Source organism: Takifugu flavidus, unplaced genomic scaffold (assembly GCF_003711565.1).
Source record: "Takifugu flavidus isolate HTHZ2018 unplaced genomic scaffold, ASM371156v2 ctg839, whole genome shotgun sequence".
NCBI lineage: Eukaryota > Metazoa > Chordata > Actinopteri > Tetraodontiformes > Tetraodontidae > Takifugu > Takifugu flavidus.
Genome location: NW_026622449.1, coordinates 1 through 11,034, shown reverse-complemented (window position 1 = coordinate 11,034; position 11,034 = coordinate 1). Strand labels below are relative to the sequence as shown.

The 11,034-nt window shown below is 43.0% G+C and overlaps 6 non-coding genes across 6 annotated transcripts; all 6 read right to left on the bottom strand.

Annotated features, from left to right (window-relative positions):
* Positions 1-395: 395 nt before the first annotated feature.
* Positions 396-512, bottom strand: LOC130521262 (5S ribosomal RNA). Its single transcript, XR_008949254.1, has one exon. It is a non-coding gene; the product is annotated as a 5S ribosomal RNA (ribosomal RNA).
* Positions 513-2,443: 1,931 nt separating this feature from the next.
* Positions 2,444-2,562, bottom strand: LOC130521260 (5S ribosomal RNA). The gene has a single exon (XR_008949253.1). It is a non-coding gene; the product is annotated as a 5S ribosomal RNA (ribosomal RNA).
* Positions 2,563-4,478: 1,916 nt separating this feature from the next.
* On the bottom strand, positions 4,479-4,597 carry LOC130521259 (5S ribosomal RNA). Its single transcript, XR_008949252.1, has one exon. It is a non-coding gene; the product is annotated as a 5S ribosomal RNA (ribosomal RNA).
* Positions 4,598-6,498: 1,901 nt separating this feature from the next.
* On the bottom strand, positions 6,499-6,617 carry LOC130521258 (5S ribosomal RNA). Its single transcript, XR_008949251.1, has one exon. It is a non-coding gene; the product is annotated as a 5S ribosomal RNA (ribosomal RNA).
* Positions 6,618-8,528: 1,911 nt separating this feature from the next.
* On the bottom strand, positions 8,529-8,647 carry LOC130521256 (5S ribosomal RNA). The gene has a single exon (XR_008949249.1). It is a non-coding gene; the product is annotated as a 5S ribosomal RNA (ribosomal RNA).
* Positions 8,648-10,563: 1,916 nt separating this feature from the next.
* LOC130521257 (5S ribosomal RNA) lies at positions 10,564-10,680 on the bottom strand. The gene has a single exon (XR_008949250.1). It is a non-coding gene; the product is annotated as a 5S ribosomal RNA (ribosomal RNA).
* Positions 10,681-11,034: the final 354 nt, after the last annotated feature.

Genomic DNA, 11,034 nt, shown 5'->3' with positions numbered 1-11,034 from the left:
CCAGACGGGGTGGGATGTTGAGTTGGTTGGTTGTCATTTTGGAGAAAAAGAATTGTTGGAGAAAGAGTCAAAGTTGTGGTGTGTAAAAGTGTGCAGGGTCGGTATGTTATTGTATGGATTCAACCTGGCATCTTCTGACACCACTTTATTTTTGGAAATAAAAATAAATTTTGGAGTAAAGAAGCTCCCGTCTCCCTCTGTCTCCTCCACCGCCGATCATCCTTGCGACACACACACAGACACACACACACTCATAAAATATTAAATCTAAAACGATGTACAATAGTGCAACATTAAATCTCAATGTTAGAAGTACTTAAGAAGTGAATAACATCTGGCTGGATAATTATCAGGAACACTGGCGGCCTCTGCTGACCCAGTGGAGGAGTGCAAAAAGCTTACAGCACCTGGTATTCCCAGGCGGTCTCCCATCCAAGTACTAACCAGGCCCGACCCTGCTTAGCTTCCGAGATCGGACGAGATCGGGCTCTCAGGGTGGTATGGCCGTAAGCGAGAGCAGCCGCAAGAAAATGGCCTTTTGAAGTTAATACAACTCAAACTTATTTTCTGGAAACACTTATTCTGGTGGAGGTTGTCCATTTTGCTTTGTCACAGTCCAAACGTCAATGTTGGAGCAGCCTCCAATCCATTCCCCAAAAAGAAAAGGCTATATAGCCTATGAGCGTCATATCATCAAATCTGCCTAGAACGGCTCTTGGATGAGAGGTGAAACGTCTTCAAACAAATCAAACAAGATTCAACTCCGATAAATGAAATCAAGTTAAAAGCAATGTGCCATGGCCAGGGATCGATCCCGCGCCGGTGCGGGCCAGTCGAGAATCGCTGTAACAGACAACCTGATAGAAACCTCCTGAAGACCCCAGAGGGAGAGTTCGAATCCCGCTTTGGGCATTATCAAACGGAAGATATTTGATTGAAAAATTCACCATCATAAAATGTTTAAAGAGCAAAGCAGTGTCTGTGAGGTTTATGAGCCACAAATGCTGCTCTTTTTAGGAGCACAGCAGTCTATTAAACTGTAGTTTGTGTCATAGCATAGTTTTATTGACAAATTCTAAATTGCAAGTCGCAGATATGAACAGGGAAATGCTACGTTATCTGCTTATTCTGTTACAAATATTCTGATGAGATAGGTGGGCAGAGTTAATTCAGTTGGGGATAGACAGATGGAAATAGTGTTGTTAGTATGTTGAGTTAGTGATATGATTCTTTGATATCTGATATTGTTTTCAATTCCGGACTCTGCCGCCTTGAGTTGGCTTTTGCGAAGACAGAAATGTTGACAATAGTGTGGACCAAAGTGGGAAATTCAATTTTATTTAAACACAACACACGTACACAGACACACACACACGCACGCACGCACGCACGCACACACGGAGTGAGCCGTGCCACTTACGCCGACACGTTTGCATTTCATTTCCATTCCGTTCTGTCTTGGTTTACTCGGTTGAAGCATTTCACACACACCACTTTTTACCATCGCTTCTTATTGGAATACATTGTAGCCGACATGCACGGCATGGCCAACCGGCATTTAGGTTCCAATTAGTTCCACCCAAGTAAACAACGCGCGTCATATTGCCTCACCGTGTCACCTCCCGTCTGTTTAACGTTGCCCAAAGAATCACACTCACACTATGGCTGTTTAAAAGCATCAAGATTTATTTGTTTGTCATTTATCAAAAGCACCAATATTTCAATAGCTCACCAGCAGCACATACTTCCTGGTTCGGGGAAACCGATGGACTGTTCAATGATTGTATACATGGAGGGGTTTCGCGAGGTGCTACGGCACAATCTATTTTAGCGGGGGTGTTTTAGAAGAGTAAGTTGAACATGTATTTTACTATGCACTGGGTGGTTTTGATGGGGGAATTTGTTTTGGGCGTTTTACGCATATTTATATTTTCTGTTCGATTGTTATTTCGAGTTTGTAAATGTATTAGTTAGCGTAATAATTTTGATAATTGGTTTCACCTGTAGGAGGGCTACAGCTATAGAAGCCCTGGAGTAAGCCCCAGACGGGGTGGGATGTTGAATTGGTTGGTTGTCATTTTGGAGAGAAAAAAGAATTGTTGGAGAAAGAGTCAAAGTTGTGGTGTGTAAAAGTGTGCAGGGTCGGTATGTATGTTTGTATGGATTCAACCTGGCATCTTCTGACACCACTTTATTTTTGGAAAATAAAAATAAATTTTTGGAGTAAAGAAGCTCCCGTCTCCCTCTGTCTCCTCCACCGCCGATCATCCTTGCGACACACACACACAGACACACACACACTCATAAAATTTAATCTAAAACGATGTACAATAGTGCAAATTAAATCTCAATGTTTAGAAGTACTTAAGAAGTGAATAACATCTGGCTGGATAATTATCAGGAACACTGGCGGCCTCTGCTGACCCAGTGGAGGAGTGCAAAAAGCTTACAGCACCTGGTATTCCCAGGCGGTCTCCCATCCAAGTACTAACCAGGCCCGACCCTGCTTAGCTTCCGAGATCGGACGAGATCGGGCGTTCTCAGGGTGGTATGGCCGTAAGCGAGAGCAGCCGCAAGAAAATGGCCTTTTGAAGTTAATACAACTCAAACTTATTTTCTGGAAACACTTATTCTGGTGGAGGTTGTCCATTTTGCTTTGTCACAGTCCAAACGTCAATGTTGGAGCAGCCTCCAATCCATTCCCCCCAAAAAGAAAAGGCTATATAGCCTATGAGCGTCATATCATCAAATCTGCCTAGAACGGCTCTTGGATGAGAGGTGAAACGTCTTCAAACAAATCAAACAAGATTCAACTCCGATAAATGAAATCAAGTTAAAAGCAATGTGCCATGGCCAGGGATCGATCCCGCGCCGGTGCGGGCCAGTCGAGAATCGCTGTAACAGACAACCTGATAGAAACCTCCTGAAGACCCCAGAGGGAGAGTTCGAATCCCGCTTTGGGCATGATCAAACGGAAGATATTTGATTGAAAAATTCACCATCATAAAAATGTTTAAAGAGCAAAGCAGTGTCTGTGAGGTTTATGAGCCACAAATGCTGCTCTTTTTAGGAGCACAGCAGTCTATTAAACTGTAGTTTGTGTCATAGCATAGTTTTATTGACAAATTCTCAATTGCAAGTCGCAGATATGAACAGGGAAATGCTACGTTATCTGCTTATTCTGTTACAAATATTCTGATGAGATAGGTGGGCAGTTAATTCAGTTGGGGATAGACAGATGGAATATTAGTGTTGTTAGTATGATACTTGAGTTCTTTAGATATTGTTTTCAATTCCGGACTCTGCCGCCTTGAGTTTGCTTTTGCGAAGACAGAAATGTTGACAATAGTGTGGACCAAAGTGGGAAATTCAATTTATTTAAACACAAACACACGTACACAGACACACACACACACACGCACGCAACGCACGCACACACGAGTGAGCCGTGCCACTTACGCCGACACGTTTGCATTTCATTTCCATTCCGTTCTGTCTTGGTTTACTCTCGTTGAAGCATTTCCACACACACCACTTTTTACCATCGCTTCTTATTGGAATACATTGTAGCCGACATGCACGGCATGGCCAACCGGCATTTAGGTTCCAATTAGTTCCACCCAAGTAAACAACGCGCGTCATATTGCCTCACCGTGTCACCTCCCGTCTGTTTAACGTTGCCCAAAGAATCACACTCACACTATGGCTGTTTAAAAGCATCAAGATTTATTTGTTTGTCATTTATCAAAAGCACCAATATTTCAATAGCTCACCAGCAGCACATACTTCCTGGTTCGGGGAAACCGATGGACTGTTCAATGATTGTATACATGGAGGGGTTTCGCGAGGTGCTACGGCACAATCTATTTTAGCGGGGGTGTTTTAGAAGAGTAAGTGAACATGTATTTTACTATGCACTGGGTGGTTTTGATGGTGGAATTTGTTTTGGGCGTTTTACGCATATTTTATATTTTCTGTTCGATTGTTATTTCGAGTTTGTAAATGTATTAGTTAGCGTAATAATTTTGATAATTGGTTTCACCTGTAGGAGGGCTACAGCTATAGAAGCCCTGGAGTAAGCCCCAGACGGGGTGGGATGTTGAGTTGGTTGGTTGTCATTTGGAGAAAAAAGAATTGTTGGAGAAAGAGTCAAAGTTGTGGTGTGTAAAAGTGTGCAGGGTCGGTATGTTATTGTATGGATTCAACCTGGCATCTTCTGACACCACTTTATTTTTGGAAATAAAAATAAATTTTTGGAGTAAAGAAGCTCCCGTCTCCCTCTCTCTCCTCCACCGCCGATCATCCTTGCGACACACACACAGACACACACACACTCATAAAATATTAAATCTAAAACGATGTACAATAGTGCAACATTAAATCTCAATGTTAGAAGTACTTAAGAAGTGAATAACATCTGGCTGGATAATTATCAGGAACACTGGCGGCCTCTGCTGACCCAGTGGAGGAGTGCAAAAAGCTTACAGCACCTGGTATTCCCAGGCGGTCTCCCATCCAAGTACTAACCAGGCCCGACCCTGCTTAGCTTCCGAGATCGGACGAGATCGGGCGTTCTCAGGGTGGTATGGCCGTAAGCGAGAGCAGCCGCAAGAAAATGGCCTTTTGAAGTTAATACACTCAAACTTATTTTCTGGAAACACTTATTCTGGTGGAGGTTGTCCATTTTGCTTTGTCACAGTCCAAACGTCAATGTTGGAGCAGCCTCCAATCCATTCCCCCCAAAAAGAAAAGGCTATATAGCCTATGAGCGTCATATCATCAAATCTGCCTAGAACGGCTCTTGGATGAGAGGTGAAACGTCTTCAACAAATCAAACAAGATTCAACTCCGATAAATGAAATCAAGTTAAAAGCAATGTGCCATGGCCAGGGATCGATCCCGGGCCGGTGCGGGCCAGTCGAGAATCGCTGTAACAGACAACCTGATAGAAACCTCCTGAAGACCCCAGAGGGAGAGTTCGAATCCCGCTTTGGGCATATCAAACGGAAGATATTTGATTGAAAAATCACCATCATAAAAATGTTTAAAGAGCAAAGCAGTGTCTGTGAGGTTTATGAGCCACAAATGCTGCTCTTTTTAGGAGCACAGGTCTATTAAACTGTAGTTTGTGTCATAGCATAGTTTTATTGACAATTTCTCAATTGCAAGTCGCAGATATGAACAGGGAAATGCTACGTTATCTGCTTATTCTGTTACAAATATTCTGATGAGATAGGTGGGGAGTTAATTCAGTTGGGGATAGACAGATGGAATAGGTGTTGTTAGTATGATACTTGAGTTCTTTAGATATTGTTTTCAATTCCGGACTCTGCCGCCTTGAGTTGGCTTTTGCGAAGACAGAAATGTTGACAATAGTGTGGACCAAAGTGGGAAATTCAATTTTATTTAAACACACAACCACACACAGACACACACACACACCACACGCCGCACACACGGAGTGAGCCGTGCCACTTACGCCGACACGTTTGCATTTCATTTCCATTCCGTTCTGTCTTGGTTTACTCGGTTGAAGCATTTCACACACACCACTTTTTACCATCGCTTCTTATTGGAATACATTGTAGCCGACATGCACGGCATGGCCAACCGGCATTTAGGTTCCAATTAGTTCCACCCAAGTAAACAACGCGCGTCATATTGCCTCACCGTGTCACCTCCCGTCTGTTTAACGTTGCCCAAAGAATCACACTCACACTATGGCTGTTTAAAAGCATCAAGATTTTATTTGTTTGTCATTTATCAAAAGTACCAATATTTCAATAGCTCACCAGCAGCACATACTTCCTGGTTCGGGGAAACCGATGGACTGTTCAATGATTGTATACATGGAGGGGTTTCGCGAGGTGCTACGGCACAATCTATTTTAGCGGGGTGTTTTAGAAGAGTAAGTTGAACATGTATTTTACTATGCACTGGGTGGTTTTGATGGTGGAAATTTGTTTTGGGCGTTTTACGCATATTTTATATTTTTCTGTTCGATTGTTATTTCGAGTTTGTAAATGTATTAGTTAGCGTAATAATTTTGATAATTGGTTTCACCTGTAGGAGGGCTACAGCTATAGAAGCCCTGGAGTAAGCCCCAGACGGGGTGGGATGTTGAATTGGTTGGTTGTCATTTTGGAGAAAAAGAATTGTTGGAGAAAGAGTCAAAGTTGTGGTGTGTAAAAGTGTGCAGGGTCGGTATGTTATTGTATGGATTCAACCTGGCATCTTCTGACACCACTTTATTTTTGGAAAATAAAATAAATTTTTGGAGTAAAGAAGCTCCCGTCTCCCTCTGTCTCCTCCACCGCCGATCATCCTTGCGACACACACACAGACACACACACACACATAAAATATTAAATCTAAAACGATGTACATAGTGCAACATTAAATCTCAATGTTAGAAGTACTTAAGAAGTGAATAACATCTGGCTGGATAATTATCAGGAACACTGGCGGCCTCTGCTGACCCAGTGGAGGAGTGCAAAAAGCTTACAGCACCTGGTATTCCCAGGCGGTCTCCCATCCAAGTACTAACCAGGCCCGACCCTGCTTAGCTTCCGAGATCGGACGAGATCGGGCGTTCTCAGGGTGGTATGGCCGTAAGCGAGAGCAGCCGCAAGAAAATGGCCTTTTGAAGTTAATACAACTCAAACTTATTTTCTGGAAACACTTATTCTGGTGGAGGTTGTCCATTTTGCTTTGTCACAGTCCAAACGTCAATGTTGGAGCAGCCTCCAATCCATTCCCCCCAAAAAGAAAAGGCTATATAGCCTATGAGCGTCATATCATCAAATCTGCCTAGAACGGCTCTTGGATGAGAGGTGAAACGTCTTCAAACAAATCAAACAAGATTCAACTCCGATAAATGAAATCAAGTTAAAAGCAATGTGCCATGGCCAGGGATCGATCCCGGCCGGTGCGGGCCAGTCGAGAATCGCTGTAACAGACAACCTGATAGAAACCTCCTGAAGACCCCAGAGGGAGAGTTCGAATCCCGCTTTGGGCATTATCAAACGGAAGATATTTGATTGAAAAATTCACCATCATAAAAATGTTTAAAGAGCAAAGCAGTGTCTGTGAGGTTTATGAGCCACAAATGCTGCTCTTTTTAGGAGCACAGCAGTCTATTAAACTGTAGTTTGTGTCATAGCATAGTTTTATTGACAAATTCTCAATTGCAAGTCGCAGATATGAACAGGGAAATGCTACGTTATCTGCTTATTCTGTTACAAATATTCTGATGAGATAGGTGGGCAGTTAATTCAGTTGGGGATAGACAGATGGAATATGAGTGTTGTTAGTATGATACTTGAGTTCTTTAGATATTGTTTTCAATTCCGGACTCTGCCGCCTTGAGTTGGCTTTTGCGAAGACAGAAATGTTGACAATAGTGTGGACCAAAGTGGGAAATTCAATTTATTTAAACACAAACACACGTACACAGACACACACACGCACGCACGCACGCACGCACACACGGAGTGAGCCGTGCCACTTACGCCGACACGTTTGCATTTCATTTCCATTCCGTTCTGTCTTGGTTTACTCGGTTGAAGCATTTCACACACACCACTTTTTACCATCGCTTCTTATTGGAATACATTGTAGCCGACATGCACGGCATGGCCAACCGGCATTTAGGTTCCAATTAGTTCCACCCAAGTAAACAACGCGCGTCATATTGCCTCACCGTGTCACCTCCCGTCTGTTTAACGTTGCCCAAAGAATCACACTCACACTATGGCTGTTTAAAAGCATCAAGATTTATTTGTTTGTCATTTATCAAAAGCACCAATATTTCAATAGCTCACCAGCAGCACATACTTCCTGGTTCGGGGAAACCGATGGACTGTTCAATGATTGTATACATGGAAGGGTTTCGCGAGGTGCTACGGCACAATCTATTTTAGCGGGGGTTTTTTAGAAGAGTAAGTTGAACATGTATTTTACTATGCACTGGGTGGTTTTGATGGTGGAAATTTGTTTTGGGCGTTTTACGCATATTTATATTTTCTGTTCGATTGTTATTTCGAGTTTGTAAATGTATTAGTTAGCGTAATAATTTTGATAATTGGTTTCACCTGTAGGAGGGCTACAGCTATAGAAGCCCTGGAGTAAGCCCAGACGGGGTGGGATGTTGAGTTGGTTGGTTGTCATTTTGGAGAAAAAGAATTGTTGGAGAAAGAGTCAAAGTTGTGGTGTGTAAAAGTGTGCAGGGTCGTATGTTATTGTATGGATTCAACCTGGCATCTTCTGACACCACTTTATTTTTGGAAAATAAAAATAAATTTTTGGAGTAAAGAAGCTCCCGTCTCCCTCTGTCTCCTCCACCGCCGATCATCCTTGCGACACACACACAGACACACACACACTCATAAAATATTAAATCTAAAACGATGTACAATAGTGCAACATTAAATCTCAATGTTAGAAGTACTTAAGAAGTGAATAACATCTGGCTGGATAATTATCAGGAACACTGGCGGCCTCTGCTGACCCAGTGGAGGAGTGCAAAAAGCTTACAGCACCTGGTATTCCCAGGCGGTCTCCCATCCAAGTACTAACCAGGCCCGACCCTGCTTAGCTTCCGAGATCGGACGAGATCGGGCGTTCTCAGGGTGGTATGGCCGTAAGCGAGAGCAGCCGCAAGAAAATGGCCTTTTGAAGTTAATACAACTCAAACTTATTTTCTGGAAACACTTATTCTGGTGGAGGTTGTCCATTTTGCTTTGTCACAGTCCAAACGTCAATGTTGGAGCAGCCTCCAATCCATTCCCCCCAAAAAGAAAAGGCTATATAGCCTATGAGCGTCATATCATCAAATCTGCCTAGAACGGCTCTTGGATGAGAGGTGAAACGTCTTCAAACAAATCAAACAAGATTCAACTCCGATAAATGAAATCAAGTTAAAAGCAATGTGCCATGGCCAGGGATCGATCCCGGCCGGTGCGGGCCAGTCGAGAATCGCTGTAACAGACAACCTGATAGAAACCTCCTGAAGACCCCAGAGGGAGAGTTCGAATCCCGCTTTGGGCATTATCAAACGGAAGATATTTGATTGAAAAATTCACCATCATAAAAATGTTTAAAGAGCAAAGCAGTGTCTGTGAGGTTTATGAGCCACAAATGCTGCTCTTTTTAGGAGCACAGCAGTCTATTAAACTGTAGTTTGTGTCATAGCATAGTTTTATTGACAAATTCTAAATTGCAAGTCGCAGATATGAACAGGGAAATGCTACGTTATCTGCTTATTCTGTTACAAATATTCTGATGAGATAGGTGGGCAGTTAATTCAGTTGGGGATAGACAGATGGAATATGAGTGTTGTTAGTATGATACTTGAGTTCTTTAGATATTGTTTTCAATTCCGGACTCTGCCGCCTTGAGTTGGCTTTTGCGAAGACAGAAATGTTGACAATAGTGTGGACCAAAGTGGGAAATTCAATTTTATTTAAACACAACACAACACACGTACAGACACACACACACACGCACGCACGCACGCACACGGAGTGAGCCGTGCCACTTACGCCGACACGTTTGCATTTCATTTCCATTCCGTTCTGTCTTGGTTTTCTCGGTTGAAGCATTTCACACACACCACTTTTTACCATCGCTTCTTATTGGAATACATTGTAGCCGACATGCACGGCATGGCCAACCGGCATTTAGGTTCCAATTAGTTCCACCCAAGTAAACAACGCGCGTCATATTGCCTCACCGTGTCACCTCCCGTCTGTTTAACGTTGCCCAAAGAATCACACTCACACTATGGCTGTTTAAAAGCATCAAGATTTATTTGTTTGTCATTTATCAAAAGCACCAATATTTCAATAGCTCACCAGCAGCACATACTTCCTGGTTCGGGGAAACCGATGGACTGTTCAATGATTGTATACATGGAGGGGTTTCGCGAGGTGCTACGGCACAATCTATTTTAGCGGGGGTGTTTTAGAAGAGTAAGTTGAACATGTATTTTACTATGCACTGGGTGGTTTTGATGGTGGAAATTTGTTTTGGGCGTTTTACGCATATTTTATATTTTCTGTTCGATTGTTATTTCGAGTTTGTAAATGTATTAGTTAGCGTAATAATTTTGATAATTGTTTTCACCTGTAGGAGGGCTACAGCTATAGAAGCCTGGAGTAAGCCCCAGACGGGGTGGGATGTTGAGTTGGTTGGTTGTCATTTTGGAGAAAAAAGAATTGTTGGAGAAAGAGTCAAAGTTGTGGTGTGTAAAAGTGTGCAGGGTCGGTATGTTATTGTATGGATTCAACCTGGCATCTTCTGACACCACTTTATTTTTGGAAAATAAAATAAATTTTTGGAGTAAAGAAGCTCCCGTCTCCCTCTGTCTCCTCCACCGCCGATCATCCTCGCGACACACACACAGACACACACACACACTCATAAAATATTAAATCTAAAACGATGTACAATAGTGCAACATTAAATCTCAATGTTAGAAGTACTTAAGAAGTGAATAACATCTGGCTGGATAATTATCAGGAACACTGGCGGCCTCTGCTGACCCAGTGGAGGAGTGCAAAAAGCTTACAGCACCTGGTATTCCCAGGCGGTCTCCCATCCAAGTACTAACCAGGCCCCCCCTGCTTAGCTTCCGAGATCGGACGAGATCGGGCGTTCTCAGGTGGTATGGCCGTAAGCGAGAGCAGCCGCAAGAAAATGGCCTTTTGAAGTTAATACAACTCAAACTTATTTTCTGGAAACACTTATTCTGGTGGAGGTTGTCCATTTTGCTTTGTCACAGTCCAAACGTCAATGTTGGAGCAGCCTCCAATCCATTCCCCCCAAAAAGAAAAGGCTATATAGCCTATGAGCGTCATATCATCAAATCTGCCTAGAACGGCTCTTGGATGAGAGGTGAAACGTCTTCAAACAAATCAAACAAGATTCAACTCCGATAAATGAAATCAAGTTAAAAGCAATGTGCCATGGCCAGGGATCGATCCCGCGCCGGTGCGGGCCAGTCGAGAATCGCTGTAACAGACAACCTGATAG